The 20,802-nt window shown below is 34.9% G+C and overlaps 1 protein-coding gene and 1 pseudogene across 9 annotated transcripts in view; one reads left to right on the top strand and one right to left on the bottom strand.

Annotated features, from left to right (window-relative positions):
- FUT8 (fucosyltransferase 8) overlaps positions 1-20,802 on the bottom strand; it is a 319,526-nt gene that overhangs the window by 183,595 nt on the left and 115,129 nt on the right. The gene's annotated exons all lie outside the window — the stretch shown is intronic.
- Positions 5,186-5,646, top strand: LOC113622876 (eukaryotic translation initiation factor 1A, X-chromosomal-like; annotated as a pseudogene).

The following is a 20,802-nucleotide window of genomic DNA, read 5'->3' as shown; positions in this document are numbered from 1 at the left end:
CTAAGCAAGGGAAGAATCATCAGGAACATCCAGCTCAGCATCTTCTCTGAAGTTTTCTTCAACAATTCTCGTCAGTCTTGATGGCACCCAGATCGGATCTTGATCCGACGGTTCACTCCGTGTGTCGAGTTCTGAATCGGTCCTCCATGCAGGGCGCGAAGTTCCCGGGTTTCGGCACCAAATGCGGCGAGCCGCCTCCGACCAGCAGAATGATGAGTCGCCACACGCAAGATTCTTCTCGTATCACACTTTATTGGAGCACAGCTTGGTTAAAGAAAAGATGGAAGGAAGACACCGCAATCCTATAGCAGTCTGCTTATATAGGGATTAAGAACATGTGTCGCTCTGTGATTGGCTTTCGCCGATGGTGCGACTTGTGAGCCAGCATCGGATAGGTCGCTACTTTAAAACCTCATTAGTATACTTAGCGCAAGCGCAGTGGCCACAGGAAGGATGATTCAGCTTACTTCAGCTTCCTGCTGCGTGGCAGTTAGCTGACCGCGCCCTACACCTAATGATCAAGGGATCAATTCAAGAGGAATACATAACAATTATAAATATATATGCACCCAACACAGGAGTACCTCAATACATAAGGTAAATGCTAACAGCCGTAAAAGAGGAAATCGACAGTAACACAATAATAGTGGAGGACTTTAACACCTCACTTACACCAATGGACAGATCATCCAGACAGAAAATAAATAAGGAAACAGAAGCTTTAAATGACACAACAGACCAAAGAGATTTAATTGGTATTTATAGGACATTCCATCCAAAACCAGCAGATTACATTTTCTTCTCAAGTGCATACAGAACATTCTCCAGGATAGGTCACATCTTGGGTCACAAATCAATCCTCAGTAAATTTAAGAAAATTGAAATCATATCAAGCATCTTTTCTGACCACAACACTATGAGATTAGAAATGAGTTACAGGGAAAAAAAATGTAAAAAACACGAACACATAGAGGCCAACGAGTGCGCTACTAAATAACCAAGAAATCACTGAAGAAATCAAAAAGGAAATAAAAAAATACATAGAAACAAATGACAATGAAAACATGACGATCCAAAACCTATGCAATGCAGCAAAAGCAGTTCTAAGACGGAAATTTATACCAATACAAGCCTACCTCAAGAAATAAGAAAAATCTCAAATAAACAATCTAACCTTACACCTAAAGGAACTACAGAAAGAAGAACAAAGAAAACCCAAAGTTATCAGAAGCAAAGAAATCACAAAATCAGAGCAGAAATAAATGAAACAGAAAGAAAGAAAACAATAGCAAATATCAATAAAACTAAAAGCTGGTTCTTTGAGAATATAAAGAAAATTGATAAACCTTTAGAAAAAAATTGATAAACCTCAAGAAAAAGAGGGATAGGACTCAAATCAATAAAATTAGAAATGAAAAAGGAGAAGTTACAATGGACACCACAGAAATACAAAGCATCATAAGAGTCTACTACAAGCAACTCTCAGCCAATAAAATGGACAATCGGGAAGAAATGGACAAATTCTTAGAGGTATAACCTTCTAAGACTGAACCAGGAAAAAACAGAAAATAGGAATAGATCAATCACAAGTAACGAAATTGAATCTGTGATTAAAAATCTTCCAACAAACAAAAGTCCAGATGGCTTCACAAGTGAATTCTATCTAACATTTAAAGAAGAGCTAACACCCATCCTTCTCAAACTCTACCAAAAAATTGCAGGGAAGGAACACTCCCAAACTCATTCTGTGAGGCCACCATCACCCTGATACCAAAATCAGACAAAGATACTACAAAAAAGAAAATTACAGACCAATATCACTGATGAATATAGATGCAAAAATCCTCAACAAAATACTAGCAAATACAATCCAACAACATATTAAAAGGATCATACACCATGATCAAATGGGATTTATCTCCGGGATTCAAGGATTCCCCAATCTACACAAAACAATCAATGTGATACACCATATTAACAAAATGATGAATAAAAACCATATGATCATGTCAATAGATGCAGAAAAAGCTTTTGACAAAGTCAACACCCATTTATGATAAAAATCTCCAGAAAGTGGGCATAGAGGGAATCTACCTCAACATCATAAAGGCCATGTACGACAAACCCACAGCAAACACCATTCTCAATGGTGAAAAACTGAAAGCATTTCCTCTAAGATCAGGAAAAAGACAAGGATGTCCACTCTCACCACTATTATTCAACATAGTTTTTGAAGTCCTAACCACGGCAATCAGAGAAGAAAAAGAAATAAAAGGAATATAAATTGGAAGAGAAGGAGTAAAACTATCACTGTTTGCAGATGACATGATACTATACATAGAGAATCCTAAAGATGCCACCAGAAAACTACTAGAGCTCATTTGTGAATTTGGTGAAGTTACAGGATACAAAATTAATGCACAGAAATCTCTTGCATTCCTATACACTAAGAACAAAAGATCAGAAAGAGAAATTAAGGAAACAATCGCATTCACCACTGCAACAAAAATAATGTAATACCTAGGAATAAACCTACCTAGGGAGACAAAAGATCTGTACTCAGAAAACTATAAGACACTGATCAAAGAAATCAAAGAGGGCACAAACAGATGGAGAGATATACCATGCTCTTGGATTGGAAGAATCAATATTGTGAAAATGACTGTACTACCCAAAGCAATCTACAGATTCAGGGCAATCCCTATCAAATTACCAGTGGCATTTTTGCAGAATGAGAACAAAAAAACCTTTAAATTTGTATGGAGACACAAATGACCCCAAATAGCCAAAGCAATTTTGAGGAAAAAAAAAAAATGGAGCTAGAGGAATCAGACTCCCTGACTTCAGACTATCCTACAAAGCTACAGTAATCAAGACAATATGGTACTGGCACAAAAACAGAAACATAGATCAATGGACAGGATAGAAAGCCCAGCGATAAACCCACGCACATATGGTCAACTAATCTATGGCAAAGGAGGCCAGGATATACAACGGAGAAAAAACAGTCTCCTCAATAAGTGGTGCTGGGGAAACTGGACAGCTACATGTAAAGGAATGAACTTAGAACAATTCCTAACACCATACAGAAAAATAAATCGAAATGGATTAAACACCTAAATGTAAGGCCAGAAACTATCAAACTCTTAGAGGAAAACATAGGAAGAACACTGTTCGACATAAACCACAACAAGATCCTTTTTGACCCACTTCCTAGAGTAATGGAAATAAAAGCAAAAATAAACAAATGGGACCTAATGAAACTTAAAAGCTTTTGCACAGCAAAGGAAACTATAAAGAAGATGAAAAGACAACCCTCAGAATGGGAGAAAATATTTACAAACAAATCAGCGGACTAAGGACTAGTCTCCAAAATATACAAACAGCTTATAAATCTCAATATTAAAAAAACAAACAACCCAATCAAAAAATGGGCAGAAGACCTAAATAGACATTTCCCCAAAGAAGACATAAAGATGGCCAAGAAGCACATGAAAAACTGTTCAACATCACTAATTATTACAGAAATGCAAACCAAAACTACAATGAGGTATCACCTCACACCGGTTAGAATGGGCATCATCAGAAAATCTGCAAACAATAAATGCTGGAGAGGGTGTGGAGAAAAGGGAACCCTCTTGCATTGTTGGTGGGAATGTAAATTGATACAGCCACTACGAAGAACAGTACAGACATTCCTTAATAAACTAAAAATAGAATTACCATATGACCCCACAATCCTACTACTGGGCATATACCCTGAGAAAACCATAATTCAAAAGGACACATGCAACCCAATATTCACTGCAGCACTATTTACAATAGCCAGGTCATGGAATCAACCTAAATGCCCACCGACAGACGACTGGATGAAGAAGATGTGGTACATATATACAATGGAATATTACTCAGCCATAAAAAGGAACGAATTTCGGTCATTTGTAGAGATGTGGACGGATCTAGAGACTGTCTTATAGAATGAATTAAGTCAGAAAGAGAAAAACAAATATCGTATATTAACACATATATGTGGAATCTAGAAAAATGGTACAGATGAACCAGTCTGCAAGACAGAAATAGAGACACAGATGTAGAGAACAAACATGGACCCCAATGGGGGAAAGCGGGAGGGGGTGGTGGTGGTGGTGAGATGAAATGGGAGATTGGGATTGACATATAGACACTAATATGTATAAAATAAATAACTAATAAGAACCTGCTGTATAAAAAATAAAATTCAAAAAAAAATTTGCAGTCCTCATCTTAATTACCTGAAATATTTGAACTGATTTATATCTTCCTCCTTCATATCTCCCCTCTTTTTTTTTTAATTGGCATCTATGGCCCACTCTCTCCCAGTTTTCCTCCACCTGATTCCCCATTCTCATCACCTTTGCTTATTTCCCTTCAACTCCCTGACCTCTGAACTCTGGAGTGTTTTCTACGTAGACTCATCTCTAAGTTGAATTCACTCTCACAGCTTTCAATACCATCATATACTAATGAATCTCATATTTATGATGCCAGTCTCAGCCATGACCCCCAAATTCCAAAAAAACAGAAAAAAAAGAAAAGACAGGTGAGGTCAGAGCACAGAAAGGCCAAAGCAGCAATTATTTGGCAGGGGTGGGGGCGGGGGAGGGAAGTCCTTAAGTCAGAGAACAATGAAAAGACCAATTTTTTTAAGGGGGGGCGCAGGGGAATTTCCACTTAAATTTTACCTGAATACCAATTTGCATATGCAAATTAAGGTTGAGCAAAAACAACTTCTGGGAAAGAATAATTGCTAGGTAATAAAAGGTGAATAATTCCCAGCTTACACAGGGCCAGGAATCATCCATGTTCTCACAAACAAGATAAAAAGTCCTCATTGAATCCTTGGGACATTCAGTAAAGACACAAGCAGAGAGGTCCACCTTAGTAATAAGGCTAAAAAAGCATAAGAGTAAAGATTACTCTTTACCTGTCCCCAGAAAACCTTAAGAATATTAACATACACAGAAAGGGAAGAGGCAAGAAAAGAATTTTGATGCTGCTAAGTATGTCTTAGAAAAGCTCAGTCTCAAAACTCTCCCACACACGTGGTTCCATATTACCACGTGCTACTTTGTCCTGTGTGCCACTCAAAGGAGCAGCCGCCACTGCCACCACAGGAAAGGAATTGGAGATGCTGGGAAGCATTGCCATGCCCAAGAATAAAGGTAAAGAAGGTAAAAACAGGTACAAGGGTAAGAAAGAAAATGAATCCAAAAACGGTTGGTGTGCAAAGCGTATGAATAAGCGTATGCTCAGGTAATCAGAACGTTGGGAAATGAATGAGTAGAAGCAATGTGCTTTGATGTGTAAAGAGGCTATGCCATATCAAAGGAAAAATGAGGAAAATGGTTTAAATAAATACCTCAGATATCTTATTGGTTGGTCTGCCTATCAGGATAACAAAGCTGATGTAATTTCAAAATACAATGCAGATAAAGCTATAAGTCTGAAGGTATATGGCAAGCTTCCAAAACATGCTAAAATCAATGAAAAAGATATATTTGGTGCTGGAGATGATGAAACAATCCAGTTTGCTGATACTGGAGATGATGATAAAGACCATGATGATATATAAATTGAACTCACTGTTTTACATTCCAAGTTTCCAAGATGATATGGCTTCCTTTTCCTTCAGAAAGTTAATGAGACTTCTATGTAGCTTTGCAATTTTATATTGGCATCCCTTTCCTAAATGAAAACATGCACTCCTGATGCTCAAATACTCTTAGTAGCAGTTCTTTGGTCTTCCTGATTGTTCCCTCATTAGTTAGATAAAACTCTGACACATGTTAACAGATAACTTTAAGAAGTGAACTTTTATAGAACCCAAGAATGTCTGATTCCAAAGTCCTATTTTCTTAAATGTAACTTTCTTAAAAAAAAAAAAAAATAGTCTACATGAGTGGTATATTAGAAGATTAATGAGAAAATCCCAATATGCAAGAGAAAATGTTTAAGAGAATACTGTAATTGAAATAACAGCATCTGTCTTACAGATAAGAAAACCAGGGCAATTAAAAGGAAATAAAGGGGGAGGGTCACACAGCGAGCAAGCATCAAACAGGAATTTCAACCCAGTTATTTGAGTCCAGATTCTACTGCAAGGAGGTCTTCCACAGCAAGTATCTTCCCATGTCTAGACCATTCATCTAAACAAAGGATACCCTATCAATAGCTAGAATAAGAGAGAAAAACCATCACAAGAATGCTACCATAATGAACAGTGACCTTTAGAAGAATCATTCTTCCTCAAGAGCTCTCTTGTTTTCCACCTAAGAAGACCTTTGAAGCTCTAAATATCTTAGCAGTATGAACTTAATTTAAAAAAAATAAGGATTCCTCAAAAATTTCCCCTCATCATTCATGAATTCAACCATAGTTATTCACTGGCCCACTGCCTACCATGTGTTTGGCACTATACTGAGTACCAAGGATACAATGATGAGCAAGACAGAGACGGTCTTTCCCCACTGTTTTAGTGGACCTTAGAATCTACTGGGAAAGAAAAAAGTGAAAGAAATAATTACACAATTAATTTCTTAGGTTTCTAAATATGCTGAGCCTGTACCCAACACAGGGCTTTTGAACTTCTTGCCTGAAATACACTTGCCCAAATATCCACCATAGTCCTTCCCTCATCAAATTCAGTGTCACCCTCTCAGTGAAACCTTCCCTGACCATTCTATATAAAAATGGTACACTCCCCACTCTGACATTCCCTATTACCTTCCTTGATGTAGTCACCTTTCTCTAGAACATTTATCACCATCTGACATACATATTTGTTTAGTTTCTTTCTCTCTACAAGTGTGTAAGCTCCATGAGATCAATAATTTCTATTTTGTTGACTGGTATCACTCAGAATCTAGAACAGTGCCTATAATATAGCAGACACTTAATAAATATTGCTGAATAATAAATAAATGAGTATAATAAAGGAAAGTATGAGTATCATTAGAAGGTATTCATTTCATTTAGACTAACGTACACAATGTTTTTATCCAAATAAATGTCTTTTATAACAAAATACCAATTATAAATTCTAACTATCATTCATGTATATGGTATTAATTTAGGCATTAAGTTTTTCTATAATTCCTTTTTTTATAAATTACTTTTAAACATTTTAATGTATTTACAAAAGAATGACTTACTGCTAAAAAGATTACTATTTTTATACTAGAAGGGAGCCAACATCTAACAAAATGATTTATTCTCGATTTTATAAACTAGCTCACCTTAAAAAATGAAGACAAGATGAAATGTACCATTCTACCTGGATTTGATATTACCACATTCACTAAACTGGAATAGGCATCTTACTTTTCAGAAATAAAAAGAAAAAAAAATAAAAGAGAAAGAGAGAAACGATCTAAAAAATCACCTTCTATGGCACATAGCTAAATATCTAGGGAAAAAAATTGTTTCAAATTTAGCATACCACAGTCCAAGGGACTTTGTGGCCTGACAAAACCTCTTATTTTGAAGAGGAATAATACTTTCATTTATACCTAAATAATGTTAAACCAAATGTTAACCTTTAAAGGTTAACATGATCATTTAAACAATTATTTAACAATATAATTTAAAAAAGATAAACAGACCCTGAGACAAGTTTTCATATTCAATCACATATCATTTGGAACTCCAATAACTAGAGTCAACATGATCCTCTAAAGGATTAAAAAAAAGTAAAGTTGCTACAGTATTTTTAATAAAATGAGTTTGTTACAAACAATCTATGTGTAAAATGGAACATTTTTCACGAGTCCATTAATTTCTCCTGATACAAACACAAATTATTGGAAGAAATTAAGAAAACAGTCACGAAGTAACAATATGACCTGCATGACTATACTTTGAAAACCTAAGAATATTGACCAGATGTAATCAGGACTCCCAAAATCCGTATGTTCTCTCCCCTAATTAAGAAACTTAGAAGTCATACTAATCAAAGGAGAGGGCAAAAACAAATCTTCAGATATAAAATGCAGTTCAATATAATATCTATTAATAACTACATCCAAACTAAGTTTTCATATACATAAAAAACCTAAGAATTTTCTCAGCTCTCCACCATCTAATTATGTAGACATTCCTCAAAGTATCTACAAAACAAAATTAAAATTACTACTAAATATTTTTCAACCATTACATACATTAAAGAAACATTATTGTTCATTTTAAAACTATACCTTCTGAGTGTTAACAGTAAATGTTAAATGTAATCATTTCCTTCTGGTTAATTATATTCTTCCAGAAACAAAATGCAGAATTCCTTAGATAGATTTTTTACATTTACAGGACAATGGACCATCAACCAGTAACTATGTTTACTGATACAGATATTAAGTTAAAAAAAATTTTTTTTAAATCAATTTATCCCAAACATTTAAAATTAGCTTATTTTTAAATAGTCACTGCAAAAGACAGAAATACATAAAAGATAAAGGAAAGATCACAGGAAACTCACCTCCTAGAAAACATAATTCCTTATTACCATTTCTCCACCATCTCTCAAGATATTTTACACAAATGTAAATAATCTTAGATTAAAGGAATCGTTCATACATCCTATTCTACAGCCTATTTTGCTTACTTTTTTTTCTTTTTTTTTGCGGTATGTGGGCCTCTCACTGTTGTGGCCTCTCCTGTTGCGGAGCACAGGCTCCGGACGCGCAGGCTCAGCGGCCATGGCTCACGGGCCCAGCCGCTCCACGGCATGTGGGATCTTCCCGGACCGGGGCACGAACCCGTGTCCCCTGCATTGGCAGGTGGACTCTCAATCACTGCGCCACCAGGGAAGACCTACTTTGCTTAATTTGACATTAGGTAAAGAACATCTTTTATGTTAGCCGACATACATCTATGTATGTCATTATTTTTAAGGGCTCCAGTGTATTACATTCTATGTATTACCATAACTAAATCATTTTTCCCATTAACAGATATTTTATTTGTTTCCATTTTTTAAATGAAATATCTCAAATACAATGAACAGGACACTCCACACTTCTTCACTAAAATGCCCCTTACCCCCAAGTTCTTCTCCACAATACAGAAATTCATTTATTCAAATTATTATTATTATTTTAATTAATTAATTTTTTGCGGTACGCAGGCCTCTCACTGTTGTGGCCTCTCCCGTCGCGGAGCACAGGCTCCGGACCTGCAGGCTCAGCAGCCATGGCTCACGGGGCCAGCCGCTCCGCAGCATGTGGGATCTTTCCGGACCGGGGCATGAACCCGTGTCCCCTGCATCGGCAGGCAGACTCTCAACCACTGCGCCACCAGGGAAACCCTATTCAAATTGTTTTTAAGAGCCTATTATGTTCTACTCGCTGTTCCAGGCAATCTAAGTTCCATGAGTGTAGGTACTGATTCTATTTTATTCATTGCTTTGTTTCCAGTGTTTAGTGGAGTGTCTGGTACATAGTAGACTTTCATATATGCACTGAATGAATGGATGATCATCCTTGTTCATTCATCCTTCCTCACTTCTACAATTATCTCCTTTTTTTTAAGTTTTAACTTTGAAATTAGTTCTTTCATTTTTTTTGCCCTACAAAGTAATGAGCCTATAAACGTCTTCACCACTCAGCATTCAGGATCTGTACTGGGAGTCAAGAAAATAAATATGGAGGAAAAAAAGTAGTGTTACAATGTTACCTCTTGGAAACTCTGCTCAGCTGTGTTTAAAATTCTCAAAGTTCCTTTTTTGAACTTCAAAACATCATCCAAAGGAAACGTGAATCTAACAGCTGGTTGTAGGTCTTCCTTTGGTCTTGCTAACATTTCAGTGGAAAAAGAGCAGTATCCAAAAGGTCCAGCTGGTGCACCCAGAAAAACCTTAAAAATCCAACTAAACTGAAAAATTATGACTGAATTCACAAAAGATTAATTTTGCTTTTCCAGAAAAAATACTCTGAGAGAGGGAAAAATACCACTGAAACATCAAAACACACCAAAATGTTTTTATTCCAATCAAATTTTGGTCTTTTAAATTATTATGAAATAGATCTGTTGAGAAACCTCTAGACATACTAATTCTGTTTTCTATCATCTGGAAATCCAGGTACTATAGGGATTAAATTAGAATCATAAGCCTGGAAAGAACCTTGAGACACATATAGAGTTCATCCTTCTGCATTTTACTCACTTACACTTAAGCCTTTTTACATGCATAAGAAATATATCCACAACAAAAATTCATCCAACTCAAGGTAGAGGTGGAGATAGGAGATTAAGTCAGAGTTAAGGAAGGAGTTTGGACAAAAAGATATAAGTCATTCAAAGGATGTTGTTATTGGAAAAGATTGTTTTGGAGAGTGTCATGATCCAACTTCCATTTTAGTATGATCACTCCAAAATTCATGCTTGAATGTTAAATGCATGTGTTAAATACACATGCTTGAATGGAACATGCTTGTCGATTATGGCCATGTATTTTGCCTCTTAACTGGTTAGGATGACATGCAAAAATCTTAGCGTGAGAGGATGCTGGTTTGGATCAGATTGTGAACATCTCTTCAGCTTCAAAAAGTATATGCTACCAGTTTGTTGTGTTTTCATAAACACACCTTATTATTCTCATTAGATTGTAAGTTCTTCAGAAGTAGTATCATGGTTTTATTACTCTTTATATCCCCAATACACAGTAAGTATTCAATAAATATTCTCTTTATATCCCTTAGAATACACAACAGGTATTCAATGAATATTCACTGATATCAGTGAAAATACAGATATTCATGTAGCCCATTCAAAGAGAATTTCATTACCTCAAATATCTTTAAATGTTAAAAAATATATAAAAATACATGACCACAGTTGAACAGACATTTGCACACCAATGTTCATAGCAACATTATTCACAACTGCCAAAAGGTAGAAACAGCCCAAATGTCCATTGACAGATAAATGGATAAACAAAATGTGGTACGTGAATAAAACAGAATATTAGTCTTAAAAAGAATGAAATTCTGATACATGATACAACATGGGTGAACCTTGAAGACACTATGCTAAGTGAAAGAAGTCAATCACAAAAGGACAAATGTTGTATGATTCAACTCACATAAGGAACCTAGAGTAGTCAAAATCAGAGACAGAATAGTGATTAAAGGGCCTGGGGGTCAGGGAGAATGCGGAGTAAAGTCTTTTTTTTCTTTTCATTATTTTGACTTTTTTTTACTGAGGTTTAGTTGATGTACAATACTATATAACATAGTGTATATGTTATACATATACACTATGTATAACATAGTGATTATGTTATATAATACAGGTGTATAACATAGTGATTCACAATTTTTAAAGATTATACTCGACTTATAATTATTATAAAATATCAGCTATATTCCCTGTGTTGTTCAATACATCCTTATAGCTTATTTTATACATAGTAGTTTGTACCTCTTAATCCCCTAGACACTATATTGTCCCTCCCCTCCACCATCCCTCTCCCACTAGTAACCACTAGTTTGTTCTCTGTATCTGGGAGTCTGTTTCTTTTTGTTATATTCACTCGTTTATTTTTTAGATTCCACCTATAAGTGACAACATTTAGTATGTCTTTCTCTGATTTATTTCACTTACCATAATATCCTCCAACTCCATCCATGTTGCTGCAAATGACAAAATTTCATTCTTTTTTATGGCTGAGTAGCATTCCATTGTGTGTGTGTGTCTGTGTCTGTGTGTGTGTGTGTGTGTGTGTGTGTGCGCGTACGTGCACACGCATACTGTATCTTCTTTATCCATTTTTCTGTTGATGAACACTAAGGCTGCTTCCATATCTTAGCAATTGTAAATTATGCTGCTATGAACATTGCAGTGCATGTATCTTTTCGAATTAGTGTTTTCATTTTTTTTGGATATGTACCTAGGAGTAGAATTGCTGGGTCATATGGTAATTCTATTCTTAGTTTTTTGAGAAACCTCCATACTCTTTTCCACAGTGGCTGCACCAATTTATAATTCCCACCAACAACGTATAAGACTTCTCTTTTCTCCACATCCTCACCAATATTTATTTGTATTCTTTTTGATGATAGCCATCAGGTTTGAGGTGATATTTCATTGAAGTTTTGATTTGCATTTCTCTGATAATTAACAATGTTGGGCATCTTTTCATGTGTCTGTTAGCCATCTATATGTCTTCTTTGGAAAAATATCTATTCAGATCATCTGCCCATTTTTTATAGGGTTGTTTGTATTTTTGATGTTGAGCTGTATGAGCTATTTATATATTTTGGATAGCAACCCCATGTTACAGGGGCTGGGGGTCAGGAAGAATAGGAAGTTAATATTTAATAGGTACAGAGTTTTATTCAGAATGATGAAAAAGTTCTAGAGATGGATAGTGGTGATGTTTGCACAACAATGTGAATATACTTAACACTACTGAATTATACACTTTAAATGGTTAAATGGTAAATTTTGTTATATATTTTTTACCATAATAAAAAATAAGAAAAATATATAAATCATATTACTTTATGAATGATTTGTCCAAATAATACCTTGCAATCACAGAATTCTAATTGTTCTTAACATTAAATTATTAAGAAAAATGTAGTTTAAATTATTACCCAGTTTTATACTTAAGTATCTGGCTTTTTTAAAAACAAACACAATACCCCCACCACAAAAAAAAACCCAAAAAACAAAAACAAAAAAATCCTTGAAGAAAATAAAGTTATTTTGATCTCAGCCATACCCATAATGCATTTAATCTAACTCTGTAAATCCTCTGCTTTACAACAAAAATACTAAATGTGGCCATAATCAACATATCCATATGTCCCTAACATTCACACATAAATTCATATCCATCTTCTCAGCAGACTTGTCTTCGCTCAATGTTTTTGCAATTCAGTTTTTATTGTATTTTCTTCTATTCTTTTTTTTGCAGGTAAAGACTATGCATGCAAAGACTATACTTTGTGCAACATTTTCAGGGTTGTTAATAAGCATCTAATAAGGAGTTACATAATGTCAAATAAAATGATAAACTGGGAATTCTTAAAAGTAATTAACACTTTGTATGCTAATTATTTCCTAAATTTTGGGAAATGTGTAAGAAAATAAGTTAACGTTTACATTTACATTCATCTGATTACATACAAAAGCTGACTCAACTGCTACAGAATATAAAAGCAATAATATTTTGCTGCTGGTTTTTATAAAAGTGATTCATATTCAAATAAACCTAACTGAAATTCATGGAATTATAACATCGTTAAAATACAAACTTCCCAGTTCGTCAATCTACAACCCTTCAATACAATATACCACATATATATCAATTCCTATTCTGTGATTATGTCAAAGAAATTATATTGATTTAACACATAGCTAAGTTCACCAATAATACTGATCTAATTCATAACTCATTTAACATGATTCATTTATGAGTCTTGACCTTAATTTACTAAAATTTTGCATTAAATTTTAATACTGGTTTATTATTCTTTCTCTGATAATTATCAAACCAGAAAATTTTCAGTACTGAATAATTTTCCAAGGTCTGCCCATAAAACCATTACTGTACACTGAAGTCTCCTTTTAAAATAAAGTCACCTAAGATAAAAAGAACAAAAGCAAAGAAATAGGTACATTCAAGTGTTTGGACTCCCTAACATACTGCCCTATGCATATTCTTTCTAGAAGTAGCTATTGGGTTGGCCACAGGGTGCCTTTGGTTTTTAAGTAAAAATAAAAGATATGTTTTCATTTTCACCAAGAACTTCATTGACCAACATATTCACCCTTTTGTTTCACTGCCTTCTGCCATTTTTCAGGCAACTTCATAATTCCATCTTCCCAAATCTTTTTATCATTTTGAGCAAAGAACTGTTCCAGGTGCCTTTTACAGTCTTCCAGGGAACTGAAACTTTTTCCATTAAGAGAACTTTGTAAAGACCGAAATAAATCTCAATCCGAAGGTACAATGTCTGGTGAATACGGTGGATGAATCAGAACTTCCCAGCCAAGCTCTAACAGTTTTCCCCTGGATATCAAAGAAACATGCGGTCTTGCATTATCCTGATGGAATATTATATGTTTTCTGTTGACTAATTCTGGACGCTTTTCGTAGAGTGCTGCATTCAGTTGGTCTAATTGGGAGCAGTACTTGTTGGAATTAATCGTTTGGCTTTCCGCAAGAAGCTCATAATAGAGAACTCCCTTCCAATCCCACCATACACACAGTATCACCTTCTTTGGAATGAAGACCGGCCTTTGGTGTGGTTGGTGGTGTTTCATTTCGCTTGCCCCACGATCTCTTCCATTCCACATTATTGCACAGTATCCACTTTCATCGGCCATCACAATTTGTTTTAAAAACAGAACATTTTCATTACGTTTCAGTAGAGAATCACATGCAGAAATAGTCAAGAAGGTTTTTTTCGCTTAACTTATGTGGAATCCAAACATCAAAGTGATTCACATAACTAAGCTGGTGCAAATGATTTTCAGTGCTTATTTGGATATTTTGCGTATGTTGACTATCTCCTGCATGGTATAATGTTGATTGATCTCAGTTAATGTCTCGATTTGATAGCTATCAACTTCAACTGGTCTACTCGACCATGGAGCACCGTCCAGCGAGAAATCTCCAGCACGAAACATCACAAACCACTTTTGACATGTTCGATCAGTCACAGCACCTTCTCCATACACTGCACAAATCTATTTATTGCGTTTCAGTTGTGTTTTTACCTTTCTTGAAATAATAGAGCATAATATGCCAAAAATGTTGTTTTTCTTCCATTTTCAATATGAAAATGGCTACACAAAAATTCACCAATTTTGATAAGTCTTTTTTTAAATGCACATTGATATGACAGCTGTCATATACAATCTAACAAAATTATTTCGAATAAAGTTAAAGACAACTAAGCACTACTAGAGCCATCCTATGGAAAAAAACGAATGAACCTTTTGGCCAACCCAGTATTTCAAGCAAAAATAAATTCTTCAATCTTGAATACTTTGAATCTTTCAATACTTGATTCAATACTTGAATCTTTCAATACTTGAAAATAAATTCAAGTATTGAAAATAAATCCTTCAATACTTTCCCAATGAATTGTATTAAGCAAAAATTAAGTAAGTGAGCGTAGAGAGTCCTCCCATTAAAAAAAAAAAAAAAAAACCTAGAGATTTACTTTTCCTTATTACATTCCTCCTACTATATATTCCTTAAAAAATATTCTGGATTTGGTGTCCAAAAGATCTAACCAGTAAAACTCACATATTTATATCAGTTTTTTAGCAATTTAACATTCAGATTTAGATTCAACAAAAACCTCCTAGACTATATGAGGAAATGAATTACAACCACAACTTTACAACATGAGTATTAATGATCTTATGTCAAAGGAAAATTAGACTTGGAGAGACAAAATAATTTGATTTTACAATGATCTCATGACGAGTAACTAGTGAATTCAAGGACTGGAATCCAGACATTACTACTGATGCTGAAAGGAACTAGGAGGAGAAGTAACACCGGTGCATGCCAAATATGAGCCGGGCACCTTGCATGCATTTCCTCAATTAGTTCTTACCAGTGCTCTGTAAGGTAGGCACTATCTTCATTTTGAAGATGAGGAAACTGAGGTAAGAAATGATTTGACTTCATCAAGGTTTGTACAGCTAGTCAGCAGCTAAGACAGGACAGAAACCATGAGATTACACATTGATAGATTCTGTCCTCAAACCACTACTTGTGATCCAAGGAGGAAAGTTCATTTGATGTATTTTATTTTTGTGTTTGGTTTGGTTTGGTTTGATTTGGTTTGGTTTTTAATTCTACAGAGAGGGGAACAATTTCACTGAATCCATTTTAACAAGATTTCTAAATCCTGTCTATGTTATTAATCCCTGTAGTGTCGCTATCATAAGTCTGCCAGACAGACAAATGATAACAATGAATATTCTCTCCCTTTACAAATTCTCCCCTGTCCTTTCTCATCTGCTTCTGCTCTTCCTCTAGATCAGGGGTCCCCAACCCCTGGGCCACGTACTGGTACCAGTCTGTCAGTGGAAAAACTGTCTTTCATGAAACCAGTCCCTGGTGCCAAAAAGTTTGGGGACCATTGCTCTAGATCACTCAAAAGAATATGGATACCTAGAGGTCTATTATTCAGGAGCAAAGGTCAATAATTATCAAATACTGGCTAGGGCATGGGGGATTCATACATATTTCACAGTTTTCAAATTTTGCTACATGGAACCAAAGAGTTGTAGTAGGTATTCCTTCCTAATACCAGTAAACGAAAAAGTGCCAGGTAGGTTTCATTTGTAAAAGTAACCCCCATAACTCTTTCATTCATTATACCAAGCTTGAGGTAAGAAAAATGTTTAAGTATTTTAAAAAAATCAAAGTTTTAAAATTCTTACTCTAAAATATGTAAGAGGTAGAGGTGAGGTAGGTGACAGTTTGTTGTATTTTTTAAAATGAATTCCTCATCTTTTTTCTTTCTGATCACATATTTATGATGTGAATCCTACTAAAAAAAATTTAAAACTAAAAAGAACTCGCATATTCCCTGTTGTTGCTGGATTACAGATGTCAATCATATCCAGTTGATTGATGCTGCTGCTGAGTTCAGATATGTCCTTACTGATTTTCTGCTACATCTGTCCATTTCTGACAGAGGAGAGTTGAGGTATCACCTACTACAATTGTGGACCGATCTACTTCTTTTTGCAATTCTGTCGGTTTTTGCATCACATATTTTGACGACCTGTTAGGTGCATATACATTAAGGATTGTTAAGTCTTCTTAAAGAATTATCATTATATAATGCTCCTATTTATCCTTGAAAATCTTCCTTGCTCTGCAGTCTGCTCTGTCTGAAACTAATATAGTTACATCAGCTTCCTTTTGATTAGCGTTAGCATGGTATATCTTTCTCCATCCCTTTAATTTTAATCTATATGTGTCTTCATATTTAAAGAGAGTTTCTGTACACAACATATAGTTGGGTCTTGACTTTTGATCCAATCTGACAGTCTGTCTTTTAGTGTATTTAAACCACTGCTATTTAAAGCAACTATTGATATACTTGGGTTAATATCTACCATATTTGTTACTGCTTTCTACTCATTGCTTTTGTTCTTTGTTCCTGTTTCTGTCTTCCACTCTTTTTCTGTCTTTTGTGGTTTTAATTGAGCATTTTATGATTCCATTGTGTCTCTTTTCTTAGTATGTCAACTACATTTTTTTAAACTTTTTTTTAATGGTTGCCCTAGAGTTTGCATTATACATTTCCAAATAATCCAAGTCCACTTTCAAATAACACTATACCACTTCATATGTAGTCCAAGTACTTTATAAAAGAATATTCCTAATTTCTACCTCCCAACCCTTGTATCACTGTCATCATTCATTTCACTTATATATGAGCTATAATCACTGAATACATTGTTGCTACTATTATTTCAAACAAATTATGTTATCTGTTGGATCTATTAAGAAAAATAAAAGTTTTTATTCAAGGTTCACTTATTCTTTCTCTAATCTTCTTCTTCTTTTTTAAGGTAGATACAAGTTTCTGGCCTATATAATTTCCCTTCTCTGAAGAACTTCGTTTAACATATCTTGCAAAGCAGGTCCACTAGCAACAAATTCTCTCAATTTTTGTTTGCCTGAAAAAGTCTTTACTCTCCTTCACTTTTGAATGATAATTTTACAGGATACAGAATTGTAGATTGTTGGTTTTTCCTCTCAACACATTAAATATTCCCCCCACTCTCTTCCTGTTTTCATAGTTTCTGAAGAGAAGATCTCTGTACCTAAGGTAATTCTTTCTCCTTTGGTTTCTTTCAAGATTATTTTCTGTATCTTTGATTTTCTGCAATTTGAATATGATATCCCTAGATAAAGCTTTTTGGGCACTTATCTTGCCTGGCATTCTCTGAACCTCCTAGATCTGTGGTTTGGAGTCTGACATTAATTTGGGGAAATTCTCTGTCATTATTCTTGTTTTTTTTCTCCTTCTGGTATTTTCATTATGCATATGTTGTACCTTTTGTAGTTGTCCTACAGTCCTTGGATATTTTTTCTTTTTTCCAGTCTTTTTTCTCTTTGCTCTTCAGTTTTAGAAGTTTCTACTGACATATCCTTAAGCTTGGAGAAATTCTTTCCTCAGCCACGCCCAGTCTAATAATGAACCCATCAAAGCCATCCTTCATTTCTGTTATAGCTTTTTATCTCAAGCACTTCTTTTTTATCCTTTATTAGATTTTCTATCTCTCTACTTATATTATTCATCTGTTCTTGGTTGTCTACTTTTTCCATTAGTGCTCTTGGCATATTAATCATAGTTGTTCTAAATTCCTGGTCTCATAATTCCAATATTCCTGACACACCTGAGTCTGATCCTGATGCTTGCTCTCTTTAAACTGTGGTTTTTGCTTTTTAGTATAGTATGCCTTGTAATTTTTTTGTTGGAAGTCAGACATGATGCACTGGGTAAAAGGAACTGTAACGAATAGGAATTTACTAATGTGGTTAAGGTGTGGAGGGGAGTAGAAGCATTCTACAGTGCTATGGTTAGGCCTGCGCCCACCAAGCCGTGAACGTCACAAGTTCTTTTCAGTCCTATGCTCCCCTCCAAGGTGGAACAGGATGGCTACAGGGGACTGGAATGGGATATTTCTCTCCCCACCATGTGGAAGGCTACAGTTGGGTATTTCCCTTCCTCCAGGTCAGTTAGTCTCTGATAACACCTTAATAGATTAGGCCCTGGTAAAATACTTTCTCTTGATAGCAGATCTTGTTAAGAAAAACATGATGCCTTGGCATATTTCAAAATGGTTACTCTTCCCTCCCCCTGCAGGAAGCACCAGGCGCTTCTTCTCAGATATTCACTGTGAGGACCTGGTAGAGCTCCTAGAAGCAAACTCATGAAAGTGTGGGGGGCTCTCTATGACTGGGTCCCCTTGGAGTTTTTACCTCAGGCTTGTCCACATGGAGTCTCCCCTAATTTGTTAATCACACTTTAGATTTTCCTACCCACTAGTGGTGCCCTTGGAGGTTTTTGCTAGGGTAAGTTGTCATTCTCTGTATTTGCCTGTCTGTCTCTCTAATTTGAGAGCAGAGGTTTGCCCTGTGACCTCACTTCTCTGATGGATCTAAAAAGAGTTGTTGATTTTTCAGTTTGTTCAGTTTTTTACTTGTGGTTAGGATGGAGTGATGACTTCTAAGCTCCTTACATGTCAGATCAGAAACAAAACAAAACAAAATCCATTTTCAATTTTTACCTTTTAACTAACTGATAGAGTGATATATAGCACTCTTATGATATTAGGGAGAGAAGAAACAAATGGAAATCTAAATTTGTCTCAATGGCACGTGAATTACCTAAAATATGATTATTCATAGTGTTTACCCTATAAATAATACCAAAATGCAAATTATTAAACAATACACTTCATCATTTCTTTCTGAAACAATGAAAACACATAGATGAATATCGTAGGTTATCGTTTAGATCCCGCATCATTATTATACACTAAAATATTTCCTAAATAAACACTTGATTAAATTTCCATAAGAGCTTTTAAAAAAATCTATCAATAAGTACTGCAATGCACTGGTTATCCCTACTGTTCAATTGCAGAAAAATAAGCCTGTTTCTTATTCCTAAAGTAGCATTATAATGTCTTCTACACAAATTTAAGTTTTAAGATTCTTCCTCTGTGGGAAAAAAAAATCAGTAGAAAGCTAAGATTTGTAGGTGAAATTTGACATTTGGATGCCAATTCCCAACATTTTCTATTGCCATGAAATTAACCTTTATCAAAATTACTTTACTTAGAAAATCTTAGTCAACTGTGCTATCTGCTGTTCTTATAAGCAAGAAATACAACTAATTTTTTTTTCCAAATCACACTGTAAAACAGCTCATTACTTTTTATATCTCCGACTTAAATTGCATTCAACTTGAGTTTTAACATACTTAATAAGCCTCCAAACACAGCAAGAATATCAGAATGGCCAAATCCAAGGGAGCATATTAGCAGTATCTTTGCTTTACATAAATGTAAATTTTATTATTATTTCCACATCTGTGGTGCATTAGATACAATAGACATTTCTGAGCCCTTTGTACAGTGAACAGATGGTGAACCATTACAAAATTAGGAGCAAGCGTTACATCTTAAGGAATTAATAATGTTATTTATATTAATAATTATTAATAATGTTATTATTAATTACAAAATTAGGAGTGAGCATAACATCTTAAGGAATTATTAATAATGTGATTATCCTTCATTCAGAGGATAACTACAGAGTTGCACATATAATTTTCCTAGGAGGATCATGAGGAATTAGAGTGAGATATACGGAGAATGGTAATAGGGATAGCCACAAAAAGAACTGGGAAAAGAGACCACACAGTAACAAGTGAAAGATTATATAAACACTCCTAGAAAAAAGAAAATCTACCCAAAAAAGGATTGTCAAATGAGGATGAAGATGGATGCTTGTGAAAAATGGAAAAGAGTGCTCTAAAAGTTTCACTTTTAATTTGCTGAATATAAAATATATTCCTGAGACCCCACATTCCTGAAACCCCAAAACGAAGTCAATGTCTAAGTAAAACTGAGACTTAGTACTTGACATAGTTTCTAGCTAAAGTAATAACCAACAAAATGGATCCAATTATGGCAGTTTACAAGAGATAAATGAAAACATCAAAAGCAAAAACAAAAAATATTAAGACTATCTAGTCATGTCAGGTGGTT

The sequence above is a fragment of the Aethalodelphis obliquidens genome, unplaced genomic scaffold (genome assembly GCF_003676395.1).
Source record: "Aethalodelphis obliquidens isolate GAN/ISIS:26980383/991018 unplaced genomic scaffold, ASM367639v1 scaffold10, whole genome shotgun sequence".
Taxonomy (NCBI): Eukaryota; Metazoa; Chordata; class Mammalia; order Artiodactyla; family Delphinidae; genus Aethalodelphis; species Aethalodelphis obliquidens.
This window is presented reverse-complemented; position numbering and strand designations above follow the sequence as displayed.